The sequence below is a fragment of the Oryctolagus cuniculus genome, chromosome 11 (assembly GCF_051225735.1).
Source record: "Oryctolagus cuniculus isolate XC-2025 breed Fujian yellow rabbit chromosome 11, ASM5122573v1, whole genome shotgun sequence".
NCBI classification, from domain to species: Eukaryota; Metazoa; Chordata; class Mammalia; order Lagomorpha; family Leporidae; genus Oryctolagus; species Oryctolagus cuniculus.
In genome coordinates, this window is record NC_142877.1 from 107554698 (window position 1) to 107582355 (window position 27658).

The window sequence follows — 27658 nt, forward strand, 5'->3', positions numbered from 1 at the left end:
TAGGAGGAAAGCGTGCAGTGTCTCACTGTAAGGTCCGAGGCCAGCTGCAGGTGCCTGGAAGCTGCCCTTAGCAGACAGAGGTGGCGGGTTTCCTAACGCTTGAGGAGGGATTTCTGCACCTGTGTTCGTGGGAATACCACCCAGGAGGTTTCCTGTAATGACTTTGTCTCAGGCGTTACAAGGCATCAGTGTCAGGGAAATGCTGGCCTAGAGCACGCCTCGGAGGTTCTCCTTCCTCCTCTATGTCCTCCAAACATTTGTTCAGACACGATACCATTTCTTCTTCAAATACTTGCTAGAACTTCTATGACACCATCCGAGCCCAGAATTTTCGCTGTGAAATTGTGCTTAAATGGGCCGGTGCCGTGGCTCACTTGGTTAATCCTCTGCCTGCAGCACCAGCATCCCATGTGGGTGCCAGGTTCTAGTCCTGGTTGCTCCTCTTCCAGTCCAGCTCTCTGCTGTGGCCTGGGAGGGCAGTGGAGGATAGCACAAGTGCTTGGGCCCTGCACCCGCATGGGAGACCCGGAGGAAGCACCTGGCTCCTGGCTTCGTATTGGTGTAGCTCCGGCCGTGGCGGCCATTTTGGGGGTGAACCAATGCAAGGGAGACCTTTCTCTCTGTCTCTATTTAGTTCTGTCAAATAAATTAAAAAAAAAAAAAACTTATGTAACTTATGGTTACATAAGTGACCTAGGTTTTCTCGAATGAACATTGGCAGCATCTGTTAAGGAATATATGTCCACTTCATCTAAGTTGCTGAACTTCTTGGCATAATTCTTATCCAGGTTGGATATGTAATTCTAACCCCTTTTTCATTTCCGATTCTGGTGTCCTCTTTTCTTCTGTTGTCTGGTGATTTATCAGTTTTATTGATTCTTTCTAAAAATAAGCTTTTGGCTTCATTGATTTTCTCTGTTTTCTGCCTTCAGTTTCATTGATTCGTGCTCTCATTTTTATTACTTCCTTCCTTCTGTTTGCCTTGTGATTAATTTGTTCTTTTCCTAGTTTACACTGGAGCCTCAGATAATTCATTTGAATCCCTTGTTTACTGAGATAAGCACTTAAATCTATAATTTTCCTTTTAAGTACTACTTTAACTGCACCTCAGACATTTTGGTTGTGTTTCCATTCTCATTAATTTCAATGTACTTTCTGATTTTCTTTTTAATGTTTTTTTTAAAATATTTATTCATTTATTTTAAAAGTCAGAGTTACAGAGCAAGAGAGAGTTAGAGGGAGAGTGACCTTCCATCTGCTGGTTCACTCCCCAAATGGCCACGGTGGCCAGCGCTGGGCCAGGCAGAAGCCAGGAGCTCCATCCAGGTCCCCCATGTGGGTGGTAGGGGCTCAAACACTTGGACCATCCTTGCCACTTTTCCCGGTTATTAGTAGGGAGCTGGATTGGAAGTGGAGCAGCAGAGACACGAACCAGTGACCACATGGGATGTCAGCACTGCAGCCACAATGCCAGCCCCATCTTGATTTTCTTAAAGAAAAAATAAAGAAAAAAACTCAAAGATTTATTTATTTGAAACAGTTACAGAGAGGCAGAGAGAAGCAGAGAGAGGAAGAGAGAAGGAGAGGGAGAGAGAGAGAGGGAGAGAGAGAGAGAGAGAAGGAGAGAGAGAGAGAGAGAGAGAGAGAGAGAGAGAGAGAGAGAGAGAATATCTTCCATTTGCTAGTTCACTCCTCAAATGGCCACAATGGCTGGAGCTGGGCTGATCCAGAACCAGGAGCTTCTTCCAGGTCTCCCACATGGGTGCAGGGGCCCAAGGACTTGGGCCATCTTTTACTGCTTTCCCAGCCCACAGCAGGGCTGGCATTTGGATTAGCAGTTATAATGCCAGTTGAGTCACCTGCATCCCAAATCAGGGTGCCTGGGTTCGATGTCCACCTCCAGCCCCCGACTCCAGCTTCATGCCGATGCAGAACCTAAGGCACAGCAGGTGATCGCTCAAATAACTGGCTTCCCACTTCCCATGTGGAAGACCTAGATCGAGTTTCCAGCCCCAGCCATCACAAGCATTTGGAGAGTAGACTAGATGATGGGACCTCTGTTTACTTTTGTAATTTAGAACATGAATTTATAGGCACTTGTTGGTGTATATTCCCTGTGCATTTTAAAAAAAATATCTATTTGAAAGGCAGTGTTAAATGGGCTGTGGGGGGAGGGGTGGCTGGGGGAGACATATCATCCATCTACTGGTTCACTCTCCAAATGGCCACAATAGCAGGAGTTGGGCCAGGCCAAGCTAGGAGCTTCACCAGGGTCTCCCATGTGGTTACAGGGGCCCAAGGACTTGGGCCATCTTCACTGCCTTCCCAGGTGCATTAGCAGGAAACTGGTTCAGAAGTGGAGCAGCGGGGACTCAAACCAGCATCCAAATGGGACAGCAGCATAACAGGCAGCGGCTTAACCCAATATTCCACGATGCTGGCCCCTCCCTGCGCATTTTAAAAGTGTGTATATTCTGCTCTTGCTGGGTGGACAGATCTTTAACTGCCAATTGGGTCAAGATGACAGATAATATTCAAGTCTTCAATGTCTTTATTGATTTATTCTCTATTTGTTATATAATTAAGAACATCAAAATCCATCAAAATTTTCTATTTAACTTATTTCTCCTTGAGGTTATATTGAGCTTTGCTTCATTTAAAAACTTTTCCTTAGGTACATACACGCTGAGCTTTGTTATGCTTTCTTAATTAACCCTTTTATCACTATAAATATGTTCCACTTTTCCCCCAGCAATATACCTTATTTTGATGTTTACCTTGTATGATACCAATATAGCTATTCCAGCTCTTTTCTCAGTGTTAGGATTACGATTCTTGTCTTCTATTATTTAACATATCTGTCTTTATGTTTAGTTTTCTTTATTCACAGCCTACTTTGGGTCTTTTAAAATCTAGTTTGGCTGGGGCTGGTGCTGTGGCGCCGGTTCATGTCCCGGCTGCTTCTCTTCTGATCCAGCTCTCTGCTATGGCCTGGGAAAGCAGTGGAAGGTGGCCCAAGTCCTTGGGCCCCTGCACCTGCATGGGAGACCCAGAAGAAGCTCCTGACTGCGGATCGGCTCAGCTCTGGCCATTGCAATCATTTGGGGAGTGAACCACCGGAATGGAAGACCTCTCTCTCTCTCTCTCTATGGCTTTACCTCTCTCTGTAACTCTTTCAGATAAATACAATAATTCTTTAAAAAAAAAAAAAAAGAATTCCATTGGGGTCAGTGTTGTGGCCAAGCAGATAAAGCCACTGCCTGCAACACCGGCATCCCATACAGATGTCTGATTGTCCCAGCTGCTCCACTTCTGATATAGCTCCATGCTGATGGCCTGGGACAAGCAGTGGAAGATAGCCCAAGTGTTTGGGTCCCTGACACCCATGAGGGAGACCTGGATGAAGTTCCTGGCTTCAGCCTGGCCCAGCACTGGCTGTCCGTTGCAGCCATCTGGGGAGTGAATGAGTGGATAGAAGATCTGTCTATCCCTCCCTGTAACTCTGCCTTTCAGATAAATAAATCCGATCATATTTTCTAACAGAACATGCATGGATTTTAATGTTATCTACTAATCTATCATCACTGTCATTTTAGGGTCTGCTTTTATCAACTGAGTTTTCTCCTGAGTGTACATTTTCTTGCTGTTTTGAACATCTAGCAACTTTAAATTTTATTCTGGATATTTAACTTTACATAGTTGAGTGTTGGATTTTATTTTATTGCTTTAGGAGTTGGACACTTTCTGCCAGGTATTTGTGTTATTTGGACTTAGACCTTATGAGGTTCATTTTTAAACTTATATAGGACTAGAGCATCTTTAATTCTAGAGCTAATGTGACCCCACTTGCAAGATGTGACTTTTCTGAGGATGCTATTCATGCTACAGATGTTCAGTAAGGTCTTCCATTAGCTAGAAGCATTTTGTAATCTCTGGGAATTATTTAAGATATATTTGACATATACAATGAGAGAGAGAAAAAAAGAGATATTTTCCATCTACTAGTTCACTACCCAAATGGCCTTAATAATCAAAGCTGGGTCAGGCTGGAGCCAGGAGTCAGGGACTCCATCCTGGTCTTCCACATAAGGTGGCATGGGCCCAAATGGGCTATCTTCCACTGCCTTCCCAGGCACCTTAACAGGGAGCCGGATCAGAAATGGAACAGTTGGGACTTGAACTGGCACACTGATATGGGATGCTGGCATTGCAAGTGGCAGCTTAACCCACTGCACCACAATGCTGGCCCCATAGCACCCCAGTAATTGTCCTTTCCTTAGATGTTATTCTTGTCTGGTCGTGGAGAAATTTATCCCATGTGTACACTCATTGTTATGAAGTCAAAGACTCAAAGACCTCTATGGAAATTTCTGAAGCTCTTTCTTACTACTGATGTAGTAGGCTTTAAATCTACCAGCTTGTCAGCTGGTACCAGCTAGTCAGACACCCCATTCTACCCTGCCAATGTAACTCTCTTAGGTACCCCATTCTGCACCTCCCTTTAGCGACCTTGGTCTTCTAGAACTCATCTGTCTCACCTGATAGATGGCAAAGAATTCCTGTCCATGAGTCGAAGTCTGAGAATTCCCTCCAAAAATTAAGTCTTGGCAGTGGTATTCCTCACCCCACTTTGCTTCTTAATCAGATATCTTCTGTTTCCCAATGTCTGAAAAATAATTCTTTCTTCTATTTGTCCATTTTCCCTTTCTTTTTAATTATGGGACATTTATTCTGAACTATCTTGCACAAATATTCCAATTTTAATAGCCATAGTTAAACCAATACTTTGACTTAATTAGCCTTGACACTAAGAATTTGGTGGTGTTTTAACCTAATTTAATTTTTTCTAATCATTTATCTTATAGAAAAATTATGTAAAGCACCAACATGGGTATTATTTTTAAAATGTTTTTATTTTCTCTTAGAAGATAGTTCCTTAGAACTTAGTCACAGCCGGCGCCGCGGCTCACTAGGCTAATCCTCCGCCTAGCAGCGCCGGCACACCGGGTTCTAGTCCCGGTCGGGGCACCGGATTCTGTCCCGGTTGCCCCTCTTCCAGGCCAGCCCTCTGCTGTGGCCAGGGAGTGCAGTGGAGGATGGGCCAGGAAAAGCACCTGGCTCCTGGCTCCTGCCATCAGATAAGCCAGTGCGCCGGCCGCGGCGGCCATTGGAGGGTGAACCAACGGCAAAGGAAGACCTTTCTCTCTGTCTCTCTCTCTCACTGTCCACTCTGCCTGTCAAAAAAAAAAAAAAAAAAGAACTTAGTCACCACAACACAGGATATGAACAGTTTTACAGTTCTCATTGCAATATTTCCTTACTGTCTCTAGGCAGCTAGAACTCACTAACAGTGCCACTAGGAATAGGAACACATTTCTCCCGATTTCTAGCATTGGACTTTATAACTATTTTTGTTAGTTCAAACTGTGAGTAATGGGTACCTAAAAGATGGCTCAAATTTATTATTTTCCTATATTTCTAGGAAAATCATACATTTTCCCATTAGATAATTAAATGCCTAGCTTTTCATCAACCTTGATGTCACAGTCGAATCATGCTACTTTATCATAGGCCCTCATTCCATCTTGTGCCATTACCCAGTGTGCCTTCACACAGCTTCATCCCCTGTGTTAGTTCTGCATAGGCTTTCACAATTTTAAGGAGGCCTCTTTAGGCAACAGACCATTTGATATGGACTTAATTCTGGCTCTTTATCCAGAGAATTTCATTTTTTGACTCATGTTTGATACATGTGTATTTTCTGCCTCCTTCTAAGTGCAGTTTCAATTGCTACTGTGGCTTGGTTTCTGATTTGCACAGCCACTTAGTTCTGACAGCTTGATGTGCCTTCATCCTCACTCTCAGTCTACCTGGACTTGCAGTTGCCCAGCCCATGTCCGTCTCGTGTTGCACACTCCCGGTGTCTAGCACAGTGCCTGGCATGTTGACGGACTCCTTTAAAAATCGAGACTCAGCAAAGTGAAGAGTTATGTGCAAACTATACAACTGATGAAGGATTAATATCTAGAACAGGCAAAGAGATCAAGAAATTCAATAACCACAAAACAAGCCAGTTGAGAAATGGGCAAAGGACTTCAACAGGAATTTTTTCCAAAGAGGAAATCTGAGATAAAATCAGGAGAGATCCAAGATGGCAGAATAGGGAGAGGGCTTACTGCCCTGGTCTAAGGGAAGACAGTTTAAAAAAAAAAAAAAATTGGAGAGAGTGCAGTCTCCAGGAAGAGTTACGGAGTAAATAGCAGAGGAAACTTTATACAAACTAGAGGGACATTGTGGACCTATGTGGAGGGTGTGGACGTGCACAGTGCAGGACCCCAGCAGCTGAGAGCCTCAGCACCAGCCTTGGAGAATGAGGCGAGACCAGACTGCAACAAGCTCAAGCCAGTGGCGATAAAACTATGGGAAGAGCTTGGTGTGGGCCCGACTTGGAACCCTGTGAGGGACAGTGTACCTGCCAAAGTAGGGGATGAAAAAAGGGGGCCCATTTCTCCCGACCACCCTGCACTGGTGTACTGTAACAAGCTGGGAGAGGGCAGGTTCCATTTTGGACATACGTAACAGCCGTAGCAGCTCGTGTCTGCGTGCCCAGCCACCAGCAGAGCAGAGACATCCGAGTTTGGCAAGGAGAACCGACAGGAGGCTGGGAGCTCAGGTGACTGTGGGAGGCTTGTGTGCTGGGACTGTGAACACACTATGGCTGTAACAGAGGGTGCAGGGTGTGGCTGGGTCTTTGGGCAGTCACTGCAGGCAGCTCCACACACTTGGGGCTCCCCTATTCCCTGGTGAGGGTCACTGTTGTGGGATCTGTGCTCCCACTGAGGACTGCATGGATCTTGTGTGTGGTTTTTGGGGCAGCAAAATCTTGAACCCACTGGGGCTGGTGTCTAGGTATTAGTCTCCTTGGAGGAGAAGAGGTGACTGTGAGACTAACACAGCAGAAAACCTCCCCTCGGATTTAAAAAAAAAAAAATTTTTACCAGGCCCAGCCTGGGTGTCACCTTGGACATTCCCTTCACCCTGGAGCACTGAACAGAGCTCCCTGGCCACACCCACCACACACCTCTGGGTATGCACTGATAAACCAGAGACTCCACTAAGCTACAGAGGCATAGTCCAAAGATAAAAGCCATCACAGGGGAAAACAAAACAAAACAAACAACAAGTATCCCTACATATGCCAAGTAATAAACACAGCAATTCAAGAAATAAGAATAAGGAAGACAACATGACACTCCCAAAAGAACACAACACCTCAATACTAGAATATCAAGATGAAGAGATTGACGGAATATCAGAAATGGAATTCAAAAAAATTGATAATAGGATTTCTTAGAAGTAATCAGAGGTAAATCCACAAACCCATGAAACCTGTACTGACATGAAAGAATTTCTCCCAGGAAATTGAGCTCTTAAAGAGAAATCAAAATGAAATCTTGGAAATGAAGAATTCAATTGAATAAAGAACGTGGTGGAAAGCCTTAACAACAGACTCAGTGAAACAAAGAATATCCAAGTTACAAGACAAGACAACTCTCTGGAAATTTTACAGTCAGCTCAAAAACAAGAATTAGAAAACTAAAAAACATTGTTGAAGATCCACAAGATACCAGCAAATGACCCAACATATAGGTCGTAGGAGGTCCTGAAGTTGTAGAGAGAGAGAATGGGTTAGAAGGTCTTTTTAGTGAAATAATTACAAAAAACTCCCCTAATTTGGAGTAAGAAAGGGACATCCAAGTACAGGAAGCACATAGAACTCCTAATAGACATGACCAGAAAAGATCTTCACCACAGAACATCATAGGTCAATCTTTCCACAGTAAAACAGATTCTAAAATATGCAAGAGAGAAATGCCAGATTACTTTGAGAGGACCTCCAATTAGACTTACAGTGGACTTCTCATCAGAAACTCTACAGGCGAAGAGAAAATGCTGAGATATATTCCAAGTCTTAAGAGAATAAAACTGTCAACCAGAATACTATACCCTGCAAAGCGCTCATTTATGAGAGAAGGTGAATTAAAGACCTTCCACAACCAAGAGAAATGGAAAGATTTTGTCACCACTCATCCAGTCTTGCAAAAGATGCTTAAGAATGTGCTATACACAGGAACACGTTCATCATTATCAAAGAAGGTAAAGGTAGAAAATCTCCCAGTAAAAGTACAAAGGAAATCCAAAGTAAACAGGAATATTTATGGAAAAATGTCAAGTCAAAATCATTACTTATTAATAGTCACCTTGAATATAAATGGCCTCAATTCTCCAGTTAGAAGACACAGACAGGCTGAATGCATTAAAAAACAAAAGCTATCTATTTGCTGCCTACATGAAACACATCTCACCAACAAAGACACATGCAGAATGAAAGTGAAAGGATAGGAAAAGATATTCCATCCTAGCAGAAATGAAAAAAGCACTGGTGTAGCCATCCTACAATCAGACAAAATAGACTTTAACACAACAACTGTTAAAAGAAACAAAGAAGGACACTATGTAATGATTAATGGATCAATTATAAATATATATGCACCTAATTACAGGGCACCTGGCTATTTAAAGAAATGTTAAGGGATCTAAAGGGGGAAAACAGACTCCTATATAGTAGTAATGGAGGACTTCAATACTCCTATTTCAGCTATGGACAGATCAACCAGACAGAAAATCAACAAGGAAATAGCCAGATTTAATCAATGCTATAGACCAAATGGACCTAACACATATCTACAGAACTTTCTATCCTACAGTCACAGAATACACCAGTACATGGAACTTTCTCTAGAATTGACCACATGCTAGGCCATAAAGAAAGCCTCAGCAAATACCAAAAAACTGAAGTCATACCATGCATCTTCTCTGACCACAGTGGAATGAAGCTGGAAATTGACAACTCAGGCATCTCTAGAACATACACAAACACATGGAGACTGAACAACATGCTCCTAAATGAGCAGTGGGTCACTGGAGAAATCAAAAAATTTTGGGCTGGCGCCACGGCTCACTTGGTAAATCCTCTTCCTGCAGTGCCAGCATCCCATGTGGGTACCAGGTTATAGTCCCGGTGGCTCCTCTTCAGTCCAGCTCTCTTCTGTGGCCTGGGAGGGCAGTGGAGGATGGCCTAGGTGCTTGGGCCCCTGCACCCGCATGGGAGACCAAGAAGCACCACCTGGCTGGCTTCAGATTGGCGCAGTGCCAGCCATAGCAGCAATTTGGAGGGTGAACCAACGGAAGGAAGGCCTTTCTCTGTCTCTCTCACTGTCTATAACTCTGTCAAAAAAAAAAAAAAAAAATTGGGAAACAAATGAAAATGACAACACAACATATCAAAACTTATGGGTACAACAAAAGCAGTGTTAAGAGGAAAGTTTATAGCAATTGGTGCTTACATCAAGAAATTGGAGGGGCTAGTGCTGTGGCATAGCAGGTAAAGCTGCTGCCTGCAGTGCCAGCATCCCATATGGGAACCAGTTTGAGTCTCAGCTGCTCCACTTCTGATCCAGCTCTCTGCTATGGGCTGGGAAAGCCCATAGCTTTCTTTAAAGAAAAAACTCAAAACTAGTAGGATAAAAGAAATTAAAATTAAAGAAGAAATAAAATTGAAATAAAAAAACTATACAAAAGATCAACAAAATGAAGAGCTGGCTTTTTGAAAAAACAAACAAAATTGACACACCTTTGGCTCAGCTAACCAAAAAAGAGAGAAGACCCAAATCAATAAAATTAGAGATGAAAAAGGAAATGTGGCCGGCGCTGTGGCTCAATAGGCTAATCCTCCACCTAGCGGCGCCGGCACACCGGATTCTAGTCCCGGTCAGGGAGCCGGATTCTGTCCCGGTTGCCCCTCTTCCAGGCCAGCTCTCTGCTGTGGCCAGGGAGTGCAGTGGAGGATGGCCCAAGTGCTTGGGCCCTGCTCCTGCCTTTGGATCAGTGTGGTGCGCCAGCCGCAGCGCACCGGCAGCAGCCATTGGAGGGTGAACCAACGGCAAAAGGAAGACCACTCTGCCTGTAAAAAAAAAAAAAAAAAAAGGAAATGTAACAACAGAAATAAAAAAGGATCATCAGAAATTATTACAAAGAGCTGTATGCCAACAAATTGGGAAACCTAGAAGAAATGGGCTAGATTCCTGGACACATACAATTTACTTAAATTAAGCCATTAACATATAGAAAACCTAAACAGACCAATAACCAAGACAGAAATTGAATGAGTAGTAAAGACCCTCCCAACAAGAAAGACCCAGGACTGGATGGCTTTACTGGTGAATTCTTCCAGAAATTTAAAGAACTACTAACTCCAATTCTTCTCAAGCAGTTCAAAACAAGTTAAAGGGAGGGAATCCTCCAAAATTCTTTCTATAAAGCCACCATCACCTATATTCCTAAACCTGAAAATGATACAACAGAGAAAGAACTACAGACCAACTTCCCTGATGAGCACAGATGCAAAAATCAACAAAATACTATCCAATCAAATCCAACAATGCATCAGAAAGATCATTCACCTAGACAAAGTGGGATTTATCCCTGGTATGCACGGATGGTTCAACATTTGCAAATCAGTGAGATACATCACATTAACAAAGCAAAGAACAAAAACCATGTGGTTATCTCAATAGTTGCAGAGAAAGAATTTGATAAAATACAACACCCTTTCATGAGGAAAACTCTAAGCAAATTGGGTATAGAAGGAACATTCCTCAATACAATTAAGGCAATTTATGACAAACCCAAGGGCAGCGTTGTACTGAATAGGAAAAAGCTGGAAGCATTCCCACTGAGATCTGGAATCAGACAAAGATGCCCACTCTCATCATTGCTATTCAATATAGTCCTGGAAGTTTTAGCCAAAGCCATTAGGCAAGAAAAGGAAATCAAAAGGATACAAAGAAATTAAAGGGAAGGAGGAAGTCAAACTATCCCTATTTGCAGATATTATTATTCTATAAACAGGGGATCCAAAAGACTCCACTAAGAGACTATTGGAACTCATAGAAGATTTTGGTAAAGTGGCAGGATATAGAATCAATACACAAAATCAACAGCATTTGTATACACAGACAATGCCACGGCTGAGAAAGAACTTCTAAGATCAATCCCACGCATGATAGCTACAAAAAAAAAAAAAAATCAAATAACTTGGAATAAATTTAACCAAGGAAGTCAAAGACCTCGATGATGAGAATTACAAAGCATTAAAGAAATAGAAGAAGATACAAACACATCAAAAAGTGTTCCATATTCAGGGATTGGAAGAAAAAAGATCAGCAAAATCTCTATACTACCAAAAGCAATTTACAGATTCAATACAATCAATATACCAAGGACATTCTTCTCAGATCTAGAAAAAATGATGCTGAAATTAATATGGAAACATGAAACCCCAAATAGCTCAAGCAATTTTGTACAGCAGAAACAAAGCTGGAGGCACCACAATACCAGATTTCAAGACATACTCCAGGGCAGTTATAATCAAACAGCCTAGTCATGGTACAAAAATATACGGAAAGACTAATGGAACAGAATAGAAATGCCAGAAATCAATCCACACATCTACAACCAACTTATATTTGACCAAGGAGCTAAAACCAATCCCTGAGCAATGTCAATCTCTTCAACAAATGGTGCTGGGGCCTTGGCAGTTCATGATAAGAGCCTCAAGTGATCACTGAAGCCATAAATAAGAGTCTCAGTTGTCAAATCAACAATAGGAGTCCTTGTGCACTTGCTCCCCAAGTAGGACCTATGTCCTTAATGAGCTGTAGTATGAGAATTAACTGTAAAACTTGTGTTCAAACAGTAGTTTATATTTTGTGTGTCTGTGTGGGTGCAAACTGTTGAAATCTTTACTTAGTTACTTGGTCTTATGTATACAAAGTTAAGTAAAAATGAATCTTACTGAAGAATGGGATGGGAGAGGGAATAGAAGGTAGGATGGGAGTTGGGGTGAGAGGGCAGATATGGGGGGAAGAACCACTGTATCCCTAAAGCTGTACCTATGAAATTTGTGTTCATTAAATAAAAGCTTTCTTAAAAAAAGTTGGTGCTGGGAAAACTGGATTTCCACATGCAGAAGTATGAATCAAGATCCCTACCTTTCACCTTACACAAAAATCCACTCTACATGGATTACAGATCTAAATCTAAGATCCAACGCCATCAAATTACTAGAGAACACTGGGGAACCCCTGTAAGACATTGGTGGCACAGCCAAAGACTTCTTGGGAAGGACTTCAGAGGCAAAGGCAGTCAAAGCCAAAATTACCAACTGGGATTACATCAAATTGAGAAGTTTTTGTACTGAAAAAGAAACACTCAGGAAAGTAAAGAGGCAACCAACAAATTGGGAGAAATTATTTGCAAACTATGTAACTGATAAAGGATTAATAACCAGAATATACAAAGAGATCAAGAAGCTCCACAACAACAAAAGAACCCAGTGAAGAAATGCGCCAAGGACTTCAACATTTTTCAAAAGAGGGGCTCCAAACGGCCAACAAACCCATAAAAAAATGTTCAGGATCACCAGCCATCAGGGAAATGCAAATCAAAACCTTAATGAGGTTTCACCTTATGCCAGTTAGAATTGCTCTCATACAGAAATCTGTGGGGAGCAACTCGGACTAGACTGTTACTGGAATTAAGACTTATTCTATGCATCTGCTCTCCCACAATATGGCGCTGGGGAGGAGTAAGCTTCTACACAGCTGCCTCCAGTTCAACCAATAAACTGTAGGACCTGCTCCTGATTGGAGGAGAGCAGCGTACTCGGCGTGTGGGCAGCCGAGTTGGGATTGGTGGAAGAGGACTATAAAGGAGGAGAGAGACAACATGCACCAGGAACATCTAAGAGGAACACCTGTGCAGTCCCCGAGAGTGCCGGCCGGCGGTGTGCCGCTCCCCCGCGGAAGTGGGGAAAGTGGCTAGGGGGAACCGCCCTTCCACGGAGGTGGAAGGGTCGGTAGCCAACCCGGGAAGAACCAGCAGCAAACCCGGGAAGGGCCGAGCAGGCAAAAGAACAACGCAGGGTTTAGTGTCGTTCCTCCACGAAGAGGGGGAGCGACCGAAATCAACAAACAAACGCTGGTGAAGGTGTGAGGAAAAAGGTAACCTAATCCACTGTTGGTGGGAATGTAAACTGGTGAAGCCACCTCGGAAAACAGTATGGTGAATCTGAATATAGACCTACCATATGACCCAGCCATCTCACTCCTGGGCATTTACCCAAGGGAAATGAAATCAGTAAATAAAAGTTATCTGCACCCCATATTTATCATAGCTCAATTCACAATAGCTAAGACATGGAATCAACCCAAATGCCCATTAACTGAAGGCTGGCTAAAGAAGTTATGGGTTATGTATACCATGGAATACTACACAGGGGTTAAAAAAAAGATGAAATCCAGTCATTTGCAACAAAATGGATTAAGCTGGAAAACATCATACTTAGTGAAATAAGCCAGTCCCAAAAGGACAAATGCTGTATGTTCTCCCTGACTTGTGATAATTAACAGAGCACCTAAAAGGTAATCTGTAGAAGCAAAATTGACACTTTGAGAATTAGTGACTTTGAACAGTCCTTGTCTCAACCGTTGAAGAACAGTTTTTCCCCCCACACTATTTGTTGAGCTCTTTACTAAAGACAGAGTTAATCATATGTGTAAAAAGTTAATTGAAAATATATCTTAGTAAAAAATAGGAATGGGAATAACAGAGGGAGGAGGAAGATGGGTGAAAGTGTGAGTGGGAAGAATCACTATGTTCCTAAAGTTGCATTTATGAAATGCATAAAAGTTTTTGTACCTTAAATAAAGCATTTCTGGGTTAAATAAATATCCCATGAAAGCTATAGAGACCAAGTTATGATTAATTCAGAAATCTGAACTCTTTAAGAACCACATTTGTATCCAGCTCTGCTCATATTTTATAGTCTGATTTATAGACATTCATATTCCTTTGTTAGCCATGCCCACTGGGGATGTACTGACAATTTCTCTTTCACAAGACCCTTCATGCAATTCAGCTCTGCACTGCCTGTCATGGAAGTTCTTGTACCCACGGGATTTAGAGTTAACAAATGATCTCAGTACTTCTGACACACCACATTGTAGTTCAAAGGTCAGCCTAGCCTAGGCTAAAGGTCAAGTTAAAGGTCAACCTGGTTAGCCCTGCTTGATGGATACTGACAACCTCACTTTTCTTAGCTTTGTAATAAGTTTTCTCCAAAGTCTTCTTTTTAAATTCTCTGAAGTTTCAGGAATTAACTCCAACTTTGTTCTGTTCTTGTATCTGTTCCTTCTTAAATCCTTAAGAGAGTCTGCCTTTAATTCTGTTTAAAACATGGAGCTGAAGCCATCTTCAGGTGCTGCTCCTTGTGTATTTCTGTCATTCTCTCAGTGACAGAACTGAGATTCCTGCTCTTGTCAGGAAATTAATCTGCAGTGGTTTGCTAGCCCTGGCCTTCCCACGGGAGCCCTAGACACAGCTGGGATCTGCTGGTTCTACTCACTGCATCGACTTCCTGCCACGACCCCCAGGGCACAGCTATCTTTCTTGCAGCATACCGCCTGCTTTCGTGATTTGCTCTCAATTTTTGCTGCTGAAGAGGTGCACTTTCTACCTTATTGAATGGCTCTTTGTGCCAATTCAGTAACTTTCATTTAAACTTTGCTTGAGCCAGCAAACACTGGGTTCAAATAAAATCATATGCAGGAGTCCAGTCCGAAAAAGACACATGCTCAGGGCTGACTCTGTGGCATAGTGGGTTAAGCCTCTGCCTGCAATGCCAGCATCCTACACGGGCACAGGTTCGATGCCCAGCTGCTCCACTTCCAATCCAGCTCTGATAATGGCCTGGGAAAATAGCAGAAGATAGCCCAAGTACTTAGACCCCTGCATCCACCCAGATAAAACTCCTGGCTCCAGTCTGGCCCAGCTCTGGCTATTGTAGACATTTGGGGAGTGAACCAGTAGATGGAAGATCCCTTGCTCTCTTCAACTCTGCCTTTCAAATGAAATAAATGAATCTTACAAAAAGATACCCCTTCAAAGGTCTGTACCCCATATCAAAGAGTGTGGGTTCCAGTTCTGCCTCTGCTCTCCTATCCAGCTTTCTGCTAATGTGCATTCTGGGAGTCCACCAGCATGGGTGATCCTGTGCCTGGCTAGGAAACTGCCTGCCCAGCCCACCCACGAGGTTAAGAGGGCATGGCACACCACGCCTCCCAGGAAAGACCTTGGTTGAGGGCTCAGGCACACTAAGAGCCACACATGACCTGACCTGACTGCTGGCAGGTGGCAGGAGCCCCAGGCACATTTCCCTCACCCTATTTCCTGTTGAAGGGCCTTGTAATTGTCAACCAGGTAAACAGCTCCCTGGTGTGGCCCAGACCCATAAAGACCACCTGGAAGGCTATTAGGCTACATGACCTTCAAGCTGATTAGAGAAGCGTAGAGGTGCCAATATCAGCTTTACCCTATAGAATTAGTGTTGTTATCCTGAACTAGCTACTCCTCTTTGCCAGCCCTTTAAAAGCTTGTGCCTGACTGTTAAAATAAATGGACATGTTCACCAAAATTTGTCTCTGGTGCTTCTTGAAGAATGCCATTGCCCCACCATTCTAACAGTATGGGCATCACAGGACAAGCCCACAGCTGGTGCCCAAACGGACCTGAACGCGAAGCTAGGCAAGGGTGGGGCCCTCCCTGCTCGTTGAGGAGGTATCACCCACTGGTCAGGCCCCTAATCCCTCCCTCTGCTAGGTGAGAGAATATCTCCGTCCTGCTTTAAGGGCCCCCACCGTGGTCACTGGCTTCCCATGTGGATTTTCTTTTGCTCCCCTGCAACTGCCCCCATCGAATTGGTCTGTCTGCGATTCTATCCTCCTAGCTTTTTCCTTCACTTTCCTGGCTGCTTGCTTACTTTCACTCCTTACTATAGGCCAGACCTCGAGTAAGGACCCTAGGCCTCAGCTCTTATAGGTTTTGTTGGAAACATGTAGCCTTAAACTCAAACAGGAGGAAGCTGAAAAACCCACTGCAGGCATGTGTTATGGCTTGAGGTAGTAGACATTTATGATCCACTTGTCTGAGAGAAGGTTTTATAAGCCACCCGCCAACATACCTGTCCCCCTCCAGTTTTACCCTAGTTACTGTCATCTTGCAATGCTTAGCTCCCCCTATTGCCACTTTCCTGACATCCATGCCACCCGCCAGACCTCAGATGCTACAAACATCTACGGAGTTTCATCGGCAGGCTCCCCCTCCCCTGATTCAAACGACGATTCTGACTTGCAGCCTCCGCACCAAACCAAAGATAAGAACTCAGAGGCTGCGGGCCTGATGGGGCACCGAATGGGAGGGGCGATCTTGGCCTCCCCTCCCCCTCATCCTTAGTCCATTAACTTGGCGATCAGTGCCTCCTCCTGGGAACAGGGAGAGCCTCCTCCTTCTGGTGTATGGTCCCCTCCCTTATCTCCAGCCTTATCCCCCTGTCTTCCCTGCCCATGGATAAACAAATTGAGATCCCGCTGGGCCAGCCCAAACCACAATCCCCGCCCTGGCCAGCAGTACCACCTCCTCTTCCTCGTGCATGGCTGCTATGCCCTTGCCCCCTGCCACTCAAGTTCCCTGGGGCCACTTTCCACCCAGGGCCACTTCCTCTGTGTACCTGCCATGGGGCTCTGACTCCTCATCGCTTTTTGGCCCACTGCCCCCCAATTCTAGGGGCCACTGTTCATGTGATTCCCCCCATGAGTACATTAACTTTGCTCTCTTCACCTTAAATTTCTTACAAGTCTCATCCTCTGGAGAGCAGCCCCAGTAAGACACTGGAGACCCCTCATGGGCCCAACCCAGTTGCCCCTGATTCAACGGAGGGACCTTACCACCCAGCAATGGAAGGGGCCGGATTCCCACATAACAATGAGAAGAGGTTTCGCTTGTGTCTTTCCAGAGATCACTCCACAGCCCATATGGATACTGGCCCGAAATGTCAAACCCTGGACCCCAGTCTCCGAAAACTGACCCTCCGACAAGCCAACTCAAGGTCTTTCCCAGAACGAGCAGCCGATAAAGACACCTAAAGAGGGCAGCCCTGGTGATTGGATTTCCTGTTCGAATGCACGGTAACAGGACCAGACCCTCGGACCAACCCTTCAAGGATGTAGTCAGGCAGCTGGTGGAGTGGACTAAGAAGTCCCTTGGACTGGTCACTGTGGTAGCTGGTGCAGCCGTCGCCACAGCCTCCCTCATCCCATCGTGGGCCCCCAGTGTGATGCTTGCTTACAAGCTGTTTCTGTCTGCAGTGTGAACCTGTCAGCCTGAATCAGGGGCCCTTGGGATGGGGAGTTCTCACGTGCTCTTCAGTTTAACCTAAAGCTTAATGCCACCGCGCGTCTATCCTGGAGGCTACCACCTTTACACAGAGACTGGTCTGGAATTGGTCTATTACTTGTGGGGACTCGTGAAATTTTAGTTCCATCCCTATGCATTATTACAGTAGTTGTTATTGTAGGTTGCGGCTTATTGACGTTTTTTCTGTGCCGCACTGAACAGGGTTACATCTGCTGAGCGAAAGGCTGCCCTACCAGCTGAGATTTTGGCCACAGAGATAATCCACTCTAGAAAACAGAGATGTGGGCCGGCGCCATGGCTCAATAGGCTAATCTTCCGCCTTGCGGCGCCGGCACACTGGGTTCTAGTCCTGGTCGGGGCGCCAGATTCTGTCCCGGTTGCCCCTCTTCCAGGCCAGCTCTCTGCTGTGGCCCGGGAGTGCAGTGGAGGATGGCCCAAGTGCTTGGGCCCTGCATCCCATGGGAGACCAGGAGAAGCACCTGGCTCCTGCCTTCGGATCAGTGCGGTGCGCCGGCCGCAGCAGCCATTGGAGGGTGAACCAATGGCAAAGGAAGACCTTTCTCTGTCTCTCTGTCCACTCTGCCTGTCAAAAAATAAAAACAAAAAAACACAACCAAAAAAAACAGATGTGATGAGCCCACACACTAGGCGAGGGCTCAAGGAGTGGGTTCCTTGCAACTACATGGGACACCTGGATTGAGCGCCTAGCTCCTGGCTTGGCATTGGCCCAGAGCTGGCTGATGCAGGCATTTGGGGGAGTGGACCAATGGATGGCGGGTTGCTCTGCATGCATATGTGTGTCGGAAAAAAACACACACCACACGGACCACATGCTCAGAGCTTCTTTAAGTCCTTGGTGATGGTGGTGGTGGCAGAAGGAAACAGAGGGAGCCTGGAGCCTTCAACCTCCCTGTCCTGGTCTGCAGGAGAGAACGTGGACACTCCCAGGGCTTCCCCAAGCTGCTCTCGCACTGGGCCTGCTTTTCTACCTGGGTTCACGCGTGAAGTGTTCAGCAAGTTCCTGGACAAATGCAGATTCTCTGTTCATTGCACTCTTCATGCCTGTTTTCAAGTATCCTCTCTGAGCCTTCGTTCCAGCCTCCATGCTTGCTCTAGCCTCCTTTTTTTTTTGGATAGGCAGTTAGACGGTGAGAGAGAGAGAAAGGTCTTCCGTCCATTGGTTCACCCCCCCAAGTGGCCGCTATGGCTGGCACGCTGCGCCGATCCAAAGCCAATCCAAAGTGCTTCCTCCTGGTCTCCCATGGGGTGCAGGGCCCAAGCACCTGGGCCATCCTCCACTGCACTCCCGGGCCACAGCAGAGAGCTGGCCTGGAAGAGGGGCAACCGGGACAGAATCCGGCTCCCTGACCGGGACTAGAACCCGGGGTGCTGGCGCTGCAGGTGGAGGATTAGCCTAGTGAGCCTCAGCGCTGGGCTCTAGTCTCCTTTTCAACAGCCACCATCTCCGACTTGATCTTCTCCACTAACCCGTATCTTACCCCGTGTTCTTCCTTGAGGGTCTCTAGCAATCTGGGCAGATTTGGTTCATTTTTTTAAAAAATACACTATTTACACTCAGGGACTGAGAAGCAGCCAGGAAAGAAGTGTTGTGGGTTTCCGAAACACACATATGGACTTCTTTTTATTTATTAACAGCTTTCATAAGTTTTCAATATTATTCCTGCAAGCAGCTGTTCCTTTGAGTTCCCTTTCACACCTGCCTGTCACTTTGCATTTCCATTTGTGAATTTACAAATCTGAATTGCAAGTGATAAAAGCAAAGCACGAGGTGTGTTCGCGATTTTATGTTCTATTTCTGATTCTGAAGGTCATTTAGGTGCTCTGGGCAGATCCTGCGAGGGTCACAGAAGCCACTGGTTTGTTTTCCACTTCTAAGTAGTATTTTTTTTTAGGCAATAATCCTAGCAGAGCATTTGCCCAACTTCTAGTATTTGTTTTTCCTCTGCTAAACTCTAAGACTTTGAAAGCAGTTTTTGTCTTTGCTATGGACAGAGTAGGATTTACCTCCCTACAACTCCTGCAGCTGTTTGAGCTCCGCTGTCGTCATGGCTGATTAAGGGGTGGAGTCTTAACCTGAGAGGCAGGGCTGGGGGCGGTCACTGGGGCACTGACCCAGTGCCCTGGAGGGTGGTTCTCATGAGATACTGGACTACTTCAGTTCAAGTTCAGCCTACATTCTCTCCCCTTCCTGGCTCATGTTGTGACCACTGCTGCCGCAGCCTCCATAACCCGCCTCCACCTCACAGCAGGCTGTGTGGCAGCCGGATCCCAAAACCTCCACAGTAAGCCAGGATAGACCTTCTCTCTCCTAAAGAGGCCCCTCTCAAGTATTTTAATGTAATGAAAGGAGGACTAATACACTTTTTAACCCATTGTTAATGCTATTATGATGACAGTGAATAATACATGCGCACATGGGAAAGACATCACTTATTTTTACTTCCAGAAAGTATTAGGAAAGCCGATTTGCAATTGAATGATCTTGGCAGTGGGGAAAATACAACGCAGACTGACTCAAAGAGGCAAAGAATAAGGCTAGGGGCCTCATGTTCACTACTGATCTCAGAGGGCACCTTTTCCTCCCCCAAAAAAGGCTCTTCAGGTTAGTGAAATAGTAACATGACGGGGCCGACACAGACCTGGTGCACAAGTAGCACAAAAGACAAGGGTGGTTTGGGACCGTGGTGTAGCTGGGAGCCATTAATCTCCATGGCGAGTTTCAGCAATGAGGACCCAACAAGGAGCTCAGCCTCACTGAGAATGAGCAGCACTCAACCCAGCCCGCGTGACCCATCTACTGGCCCCCTCCATGCAAGCACTTGGCCTTGGCCTCAGCCTGCTTTGTGCTAAGCTTCCTCACCTGGAGAGGATCCCTTAAGGCTCTGGGAGGAGCCTGCCACACAGTCAGCAGGTGATTGGCCAACATTATTGGGTCCTAGGCAGGGCCCTAAGCAACCCCTAAGGCTTTGCTTATCCATTCATTTCTACCACGTGCATTTGAGACATTCAATACCCAAGTTAATGAGCAACTGTTCTTTTCCTTAAGTTGGTCACATAGTTTAAAGACAGAAACAGCAGCATATGGTATCCAAGTCCACTTTCTGCTGCCACGCCAGAATACCACAGACTAGGAAGTTTACAGACCGTGGAAGCTTCTTTGGCTTACAGTTCTGGAGACCGTCAAGTCCCAGGTCCCGGCGCTGGCGTCCGGCGAAGGTCTCCGCGCTGCCCCGTAACATGGCAGAAGGGCAAGCTAGTGCCTGGGAGAGAGAAAACGCCAGGATGACCCCATTCTGTACATCAGGAACCACTCCCACGTTAATAGCCTGAGTCACGGCCAATGGCATGGACTACCTCTTACAGGCAATACTGCTCCAGCGACACGCTTCAGCGCGAGTTTGAGAGGTGCCCTTCAGGCCCTAGTACGTGGTGAGGGCACAGCTCAACACCGAAGATGAAATCCTGCCTAGAAGTAGCAGGGCTACTTCCTGCCTCGCACCTGCGCTCCCGTGATAGACGAATCCTCTTTGCCTCTTCGTGTGGGACTAAGCCTCTTGCAATTTGCATATCGTTGCTGCTCAGAGAAGTGACCACCATAAAAACACCCAATTGCCCTACTTATATCCAAAGTGAAACCCATTCATCACCAAAGGGAGCCCGTGGCTAGGTCTTATGGAGTGGGGGCAGACAGCCAGCAATCTCCGAATATTTGGGAAAGCCATCCCAAAGCACCAAGAGCACAAAGCAGAGAAAAATAAGTCAATCAATCCAGAGGAAATAGAGGTGAAAACAAAAACAAGTGGAGCTGGCATCTTGCACAAGGCAAGAAAGGATACCGGTTACACAAAGCAAGGCGGCGCAAACAAAGAAGACACGGAGACTAGAGAGATACTGGGAATTACACACAGTGCAATCAAAATGAATTCAACTGCAGAATGGGGAATATACTTGAAGAAACCGCAGAGAGGATTTGTAAAACGGAGACATAAAACAAAAGGAGTCGATCTTCCCAGGAGAGAAAACTTTCAACTTATAGGAATTCCAGGAAGATAAACCAGTCAACAAATTATCACATAATAAATAAATAAATATACTGGGGAGTTTTCTCAGAAATAAAGGGAGGACTCCTGGGTGATCCACATAATAAAAACACCTGTGCCAGAGGCTCATCCTTGTCAAATTTCATAAATACCAAGAACCAACAGCTCTAGTAGAGTGCAGGCAAGTAGAAAAACTAGACTATCGTATAATGGGGAAGGCAAGTCATGAAAGCCAGAATACAGTAGGGCATCTTCGGGTTAAAGATGACAGACTGAGGAATTGAGTCTATTAGCCGGGTCCAGCCAAGCGAGGCGGAGCAAGGAACGAGGACAGTCGTGGGACTGCCGAGGAGAGGGAAGGGAGCAGACTCCACGCTCTGTGCTTGTGAATACCAGCAGGATGGAAGGGGGTGGGGGTCTCAGGAGGACGAGGGGTGCCCAGCCTGCGGCCCGTGTACAGGGGGCTCTTCTCCAGACCCCTCCCCTCCGCTGAGGCAGCAGGTGCCTGGACAGAGAGCAGGTGGCAATGGACGTCCTAGAAAAGCATCAAGTATCAGCTTCCCTCCCTCCTACCAGTGACGGTGGGATTTGTCCCTTCACCGAAATCTGAGAAATGGCCTCCAAATTTTTTTTTAAAAAAAGGGGAGGAGGAGGAGGAGGGAGGGAGGGAGGGAGGGAGGGGGAGAGAGAGAGAGAGAATTTGTTCATTTAAAAGGCAGGGTGACAGAGGGGAAGAGACAGGAGAAAGATCTTCCTTCCCCTGGTTCATTCCCCCAGTGGCTGCGACACCTGGGACTGGACCGGGCCAAAGCCCGGAGCCAGGAATTCTGTCTTGGTCTCCCACATGGGGTAAGGGGACCAAGCACTTGGGTTTTCTTCCTAGGCACATAAACAGGAAGCTGGATGGGCAGTGGAACAGCTGGGACTCGAACCAGTCCTCCAATATTGGAAGCGGCTTAACCTACTGTGCCACAGTGCTGGCCCCTGGCCTCTAAAACACTGATCAAGGATTCACAGCTCCTCGAATGGTAACTCAGTCTTTTACAAGAGGACTCCATGCCCATGAACACATTCGGAAGAGACACTTGTTGCAGCCGCCTCGTCTTAACGTCAACACATTTTAGCAGAAGCTTTTAGCGATGCCTGCCACTGGGATATGCCCAGCAGCTCCCCAACCCCACATGTACCTCCACCACCACCACCACCACCACCACCACCCACACTATAGTTAAGTCCTCTCCTTCAGGGAGAGGTCAGTGACGACAGAGAAACTCAAGCCAGCTCCCTAAGTGAATGAGCCCAGTATTTCATAACTAAATAGAAATGGCCAACCCAAAAGCATATAGCACCCAAGGAACAGCTACTGCACATGGAAAAAAAAAAAAAAGAGTAACAGAGACAACAGCGAGTCCTCTGTGGCTGTCTCGACTTTTAGCTACAGAGGGCAGAAGCCGGTCTCCCAGCATTGATGGTGTTTATCCAATGCCTACTTCAAGACGTTCAAGGTGTTAGGGGTACATCAAGGAGAGAAATGGGTGAATCCCCCTCCCAATAGCCAACCGTGCCCAGGCCTTCCAGTGGAACAACAAGTGCATAGGCCCTGAGGCGGGCACAGGTGTTGGTAGTGGGCAGGAGTGTGGCGTAGTTCGGGAAGACAGCAAAGGAAGAGGTGGTGGCGATGTAGCCAGGTCCCGCAGGGCCTCCCCAGTCATCACAAGGACAGTCTGCCACGAGGGAATCCGGAGGGCACTGGGAACTTTTGGCAAAGGAGCAACACGATCGGACTTGCAGCAGATCCTTCTGGGTGCATGTGGAAAGACTCGAGAGGGGCCACAGTGGGAGGCAGGGGACGGCGAGCGGGCTATTGCAGTGACCCACGCCAGAGGAGAGCGTGGTTTGGCTCAGGGTGGTGGTGGCTGTGGGGAGCAATCCGGACTAGACTGAGTTACTGGAATTAAGACTTATTCTATGCATCTGCTCTCCCACAATATGGCGCTGGGAGAGAAGTAAACAGCTTCTGCACAGCTGCCTCCAGTTCAACCAATAAACTGTAGGACTTGCTCCTGATTGGAGGAGAGCAGCGTACTCGGCGTGTGGGCAGCCGAGTTGGGATTGGCAGAGGAGGACTATAAAGGAGGAGAGAGACGGCATGCACCAGAAACATCTAAGGGGAACATCTAAGGGGAACACCTGTGCAGCCCCCGAGAGAGCCGGCCGGCGGTGTGCCGCTCCCCTGCGGAAGTGGGGAATGTGGCCAGGGGGAACTGCCCTTCCACGGAGGTGGAAGGGATAGTAGCCAACCCGGGAAGAACCAGCAGCAAACCCGGGGAGGGCCGAGCAGACGAAAGAACAGCGCAGGGTCCTGTGTCGTTCCTCCACGAAGACGGGGAGCGACAGTGGCAATGTGGCGAGACACAGTCAGACTTCAGAAATATTTTGACCATAGAGCCGACAGGATGTGTGGGTGCTTCAGCTCTCAGTGATAAGAGAAGTCAGAGGTGGCTCCATGTTTTTGGCCCTGGCAGGTGGACAGCCAGAGTAGTTGCTCACTGAGCTGGGAAGACTCCCAGAGGGGCACACTGGGGGCAGTGCTGGAGATCTGGAGTTTGGTTCTAGACAAGTTAAAGTTCTGACACATGTATTTGCCATCTATTCTGTGTAACACAACAGTAGCTTCAAAACATACCAAAAAGGGGCCGGTGCTATGGCGTTGTGGTTTAAGCCGCCACCTGCAGTGACAGCATCCCATATGGGTGCAGGTGCTAGTCCCAGCTGCTCCTCTTCTGATCCAGCTCTCTGCTATGGCCTGGGAAAGCAGAAGACAGCCCAGGTCCTTGGGCCCCTGTACCCACATGGGAGACCCAGAGGAAGCTCCTGGCTTCAGCCTGGCCCTGCCCTGGCCATTGCAACCATTTAGGGAGCAAATGGGAGCAAACCAGTGGATGGAAGACCTCTCTCGCTCTCTGCCTAACTCTGCCTTTCAAACAAATATTTAATAAACACACACGCACACAGAACAGGGGCCAGCACTATTTAATATTAAAAAAAGCAGCAAGCGCACACGCAGACACACACACACACACACACACACACACCCCAAACATTGTTTCTCAGAGCTTCTGTAGTCTGCAATCCTCCAGTTTAGGTGAGTGTCTATGACTTAAAACCTTTCATGAGGTCTGGGTCTCGGGCTGTGGTCTCATTTCCAATCCCACTGAGGGTGAAGGGATCTGCTTCCGGCACCAACGGCAGAGACTCACATGGAGATCTAGGCTCCTGACTTTGGCCTTGCCCAGCCCCAGCTGTTGCAGGCATTTGGGGAGTGACCCAGCAGGTAGATGATCTCCCTCCAACCCCGCCACCCCCTTCTACCTCTACCTCTGCTTTTCAAATAAACCTTACAATTTTTTGTTAAATAGCTAATATGAGATGAGCATTTAGCCTGCAGGTTAAGATGTCCATTTCCTACACCAGATGCCCGAGTTTGATTCCCAGCTCTACTTCCAGACTCCAGCTTCCTGCTGATGCAGACCCTGGGAGATAGTGGTGAAGGCTCAGGTATTGGCTCCCTGCACCCATATGGGAGGCCAGGAATGAATTCCAGGCTCCCAGCTTCAGCACCAGATCAGCCCCAACTGTGGTGAACCTCTGAGGAGTAAACCAGGAGATAGGAGCTGTCTCTCTCTCAAAGGAATACTAACAGTAACAAAAAGCCAATCCTTTATGCAGGTAGCCATTTCAAACACTTTGCATATATTGGTTCACTTAAACCTCCAAGTAGTCCTATGGGTTACCTACTACCATGATAACCATTTTGTCAGATGGAAACACTGAGGAACCTACCCACAGATACAGAGCTAGTGAGTGGCAGGATGCAATCCCAAACCACTGTTTACTTTTCTAGTGACATTGAATTCTACAAAGCAGTTACAAAAACCTTTGAAATTCTGAAAGGAGGAATATAGAGTTACCCCAAAATATTGATCACCTATGAGGAGAGTCTAATACACTTTCACACAAGCAAAATCAGACTTGCAAAAGCCTGCATACATGCAGAATGTTCACGAAGTCCATGGAAATGCTCAGTATGAACATACCAGGTGTAGATTATCAAAACTTGCACCGAGATCACCTTATCTCTTCAGTCTATGCTTCCATCAACTTTTTCAAATACTTTTTTTTTTTTGACAGACAGAGTGGACAGTGGGAGAGAGAGACAGAGAGAAAGGTCTTCCTTTGCCGTTGGTTCACCCTCCAATGGCCACCGCGGCCGGCGCGCTGCGGCCGGCACACCGCGCTGATCCGATGGCAGGAGCCAGGAGCCAGGTGCTTCTCCTGGTCCTGGGCCATCCTCCACTGCCTTCCCGGGCCACAGCAGAGAGCTGGCCCGGAGGAGGGGCAACCAGGACAGAATCTGGCGCCCCGACGGGAACTAGAACCTGGTGTGCTGGCGCCGCAAGGCGGAGGATTAGCCTAGTGAGCCGCGGCGCCGGCTCAAATACTCGTATATACTTTTTCCAAAAAGTAACTTAAGAATCTACCACAGCAAAAGGAAAAATAAATCAATGACAATGACATGAACACCAGAACAGTGGGCTAATTAAAAAGCAGAACATAAGATAATGCCAGGATACCTGCCAGTCAGATGGGCCAAGTCTACATTCATGTACTTGATCTGTATTTGTGAACTCAATGTTAAACAGTTGTTAAACAGTTGGAAGATATTAGAGAGAAGGTATCATTAAGACGATAACTTCGGAGTTAAAGAGATAGCCATTGGCTGGCGCCGCGGCTCAGTAGGCTAATCCTCCGCCTAGCGGCGCCGGCACACCGGGTTCTAGTCCCGGTTGCCCCTCTTCCAGGCCAGCTCTCTGCTGTGGCCAGGGAGTGCAGTGGAGGATGGCCCAAGTGCTTGGGCCCTGCACCCCATGGGAGACCAGGAAAAGTACCTGGCTCCTGCCTTCGGATCAGCGTGGTGTGCCAGCCGCAGCACGCTGGCCGTGGTGGCCATTGGAGGGTGAACCAACAGCAAAAGAAGACCTTTCTCTCTCTCTCTCTCTCTCTCTCTTACTATCCACTCTGCCTGTAAAAAAAAAAAAAAAGAGAGAGAGAGAGAGAGATAGCCATGAAACTTTAGAGGCCGAGAGCACCAAAAGGCGTTACCTCTGAGCAATCGGGATAGGAACGGGGAGCAAGATTTCATCCCCTTACTCTTTGAAATTTCTAGATACATCTTGAATAATCAAAGACAGGCGCAGGGTGGGGGGCAAGTTCCCCACCCAAAGTCAGATGTGGGACCACTGCCCTGTAACACTATACAAGCACTCGCCACTTTGGCCCCAGTTCTAGCCTTCTCTGGGTAAGGAACTCGACTGCAGGAGATTTTTCAGGCTGAAGCCAGGTTATATTCTTCCTCTTGTTCCGAGACAAACCGAGTATTGGCTTCTTCGCCAGCTCCGGCACTGGGCCTGCAGGGGAGTGCCAGCAGGCGCAGACGCCCCTGGAGGCCACTCGGGCAGGGCAGGGCAGGGAGCAGGCAGGGCCACATCAGCGCAAAGGGCTCTGAGCTGCCATCTCTCCCGGCCACGCAGGACGGGAAACGGCTTTGGCTCGGGAGCGCAGCCCTGCTCTTGAGGTCCTGGGCCCCGAGAGAGTGCCCGAGAGTGGCCATCAGGGCAGAACATCCCTTGCCAAGTGGTGTCTCCGACTGAGCAGGCACAAAGCTGATTCCAAGCTGAAGGGCCTGAGAGGCTTCTTGCTGGAGTGAAGTAGGAGACCCCACCCCCCAGCAGCAGCACAGAAACTTCTAGAAATAATTGTTACACCACAGAGGCCCAGAGAAAGGACTCATACCCAGAAGTCCAAACGGGAGGGCCGCTGACTTCCACTTACAATGGAGATGACTGACAGCTGTCCATCACTCCATGAGCCGCACCAGCCCGAAGTCCACTGCCTTAAATAGCCAACAAGAAGGATGGGTTCCACAAGGCTATCAATTTGGAGACACAAGACAGCTGCACTTGATTTTCCTTCTTTGCCTGCCCCAGCTCCACTTGACTGGAGCCCAGAGGGAGGTCGAGCCCCGGGGCCACCCCCAGGGCATACAATGCTCTTTCTGGAGCCAGGCCTCAGGAGAAGCAGCTAGGGCTGCTGTGAAATGTGCAACAGAGAAATAAGCAGGAGACATCTGAGTGATGACTGTGAACACGCGGTACACAGGCGGT

The 27658-nt window shown here is 46.9% G+C and overlaps 1 long non-coding RNA gene across 3 annotated transcripts; it reads right to left on the reverse strand.

Annotated features, from left to right (window-relative positions):
• Positions 1-1220: 1220 nt before the first annotated feature.
• On the reverse strand, positions 1221-27658 carry LOC149123603 (uncharacterized). 3 transcript variants are annotated; one of them, XR_016216996.1, is made up of 3 exons: positions 27327-27658; positions 20561-20654; positions 1221-1489 (listed from the first exon to the last, which is right to left on the reverse strand). It is a non-coding gene; the product is annotated as an uncharacterized LOC149123603 (long non-coding RNA). The 3 variants fall into 3 exon arrangements; XR_016216997.1 differs by having other exon boundaries at positions 27288-27658; XR_016216995.1 differs by lacking the exon at positions 1221-1489 and adding an exon at positions 4920-5234.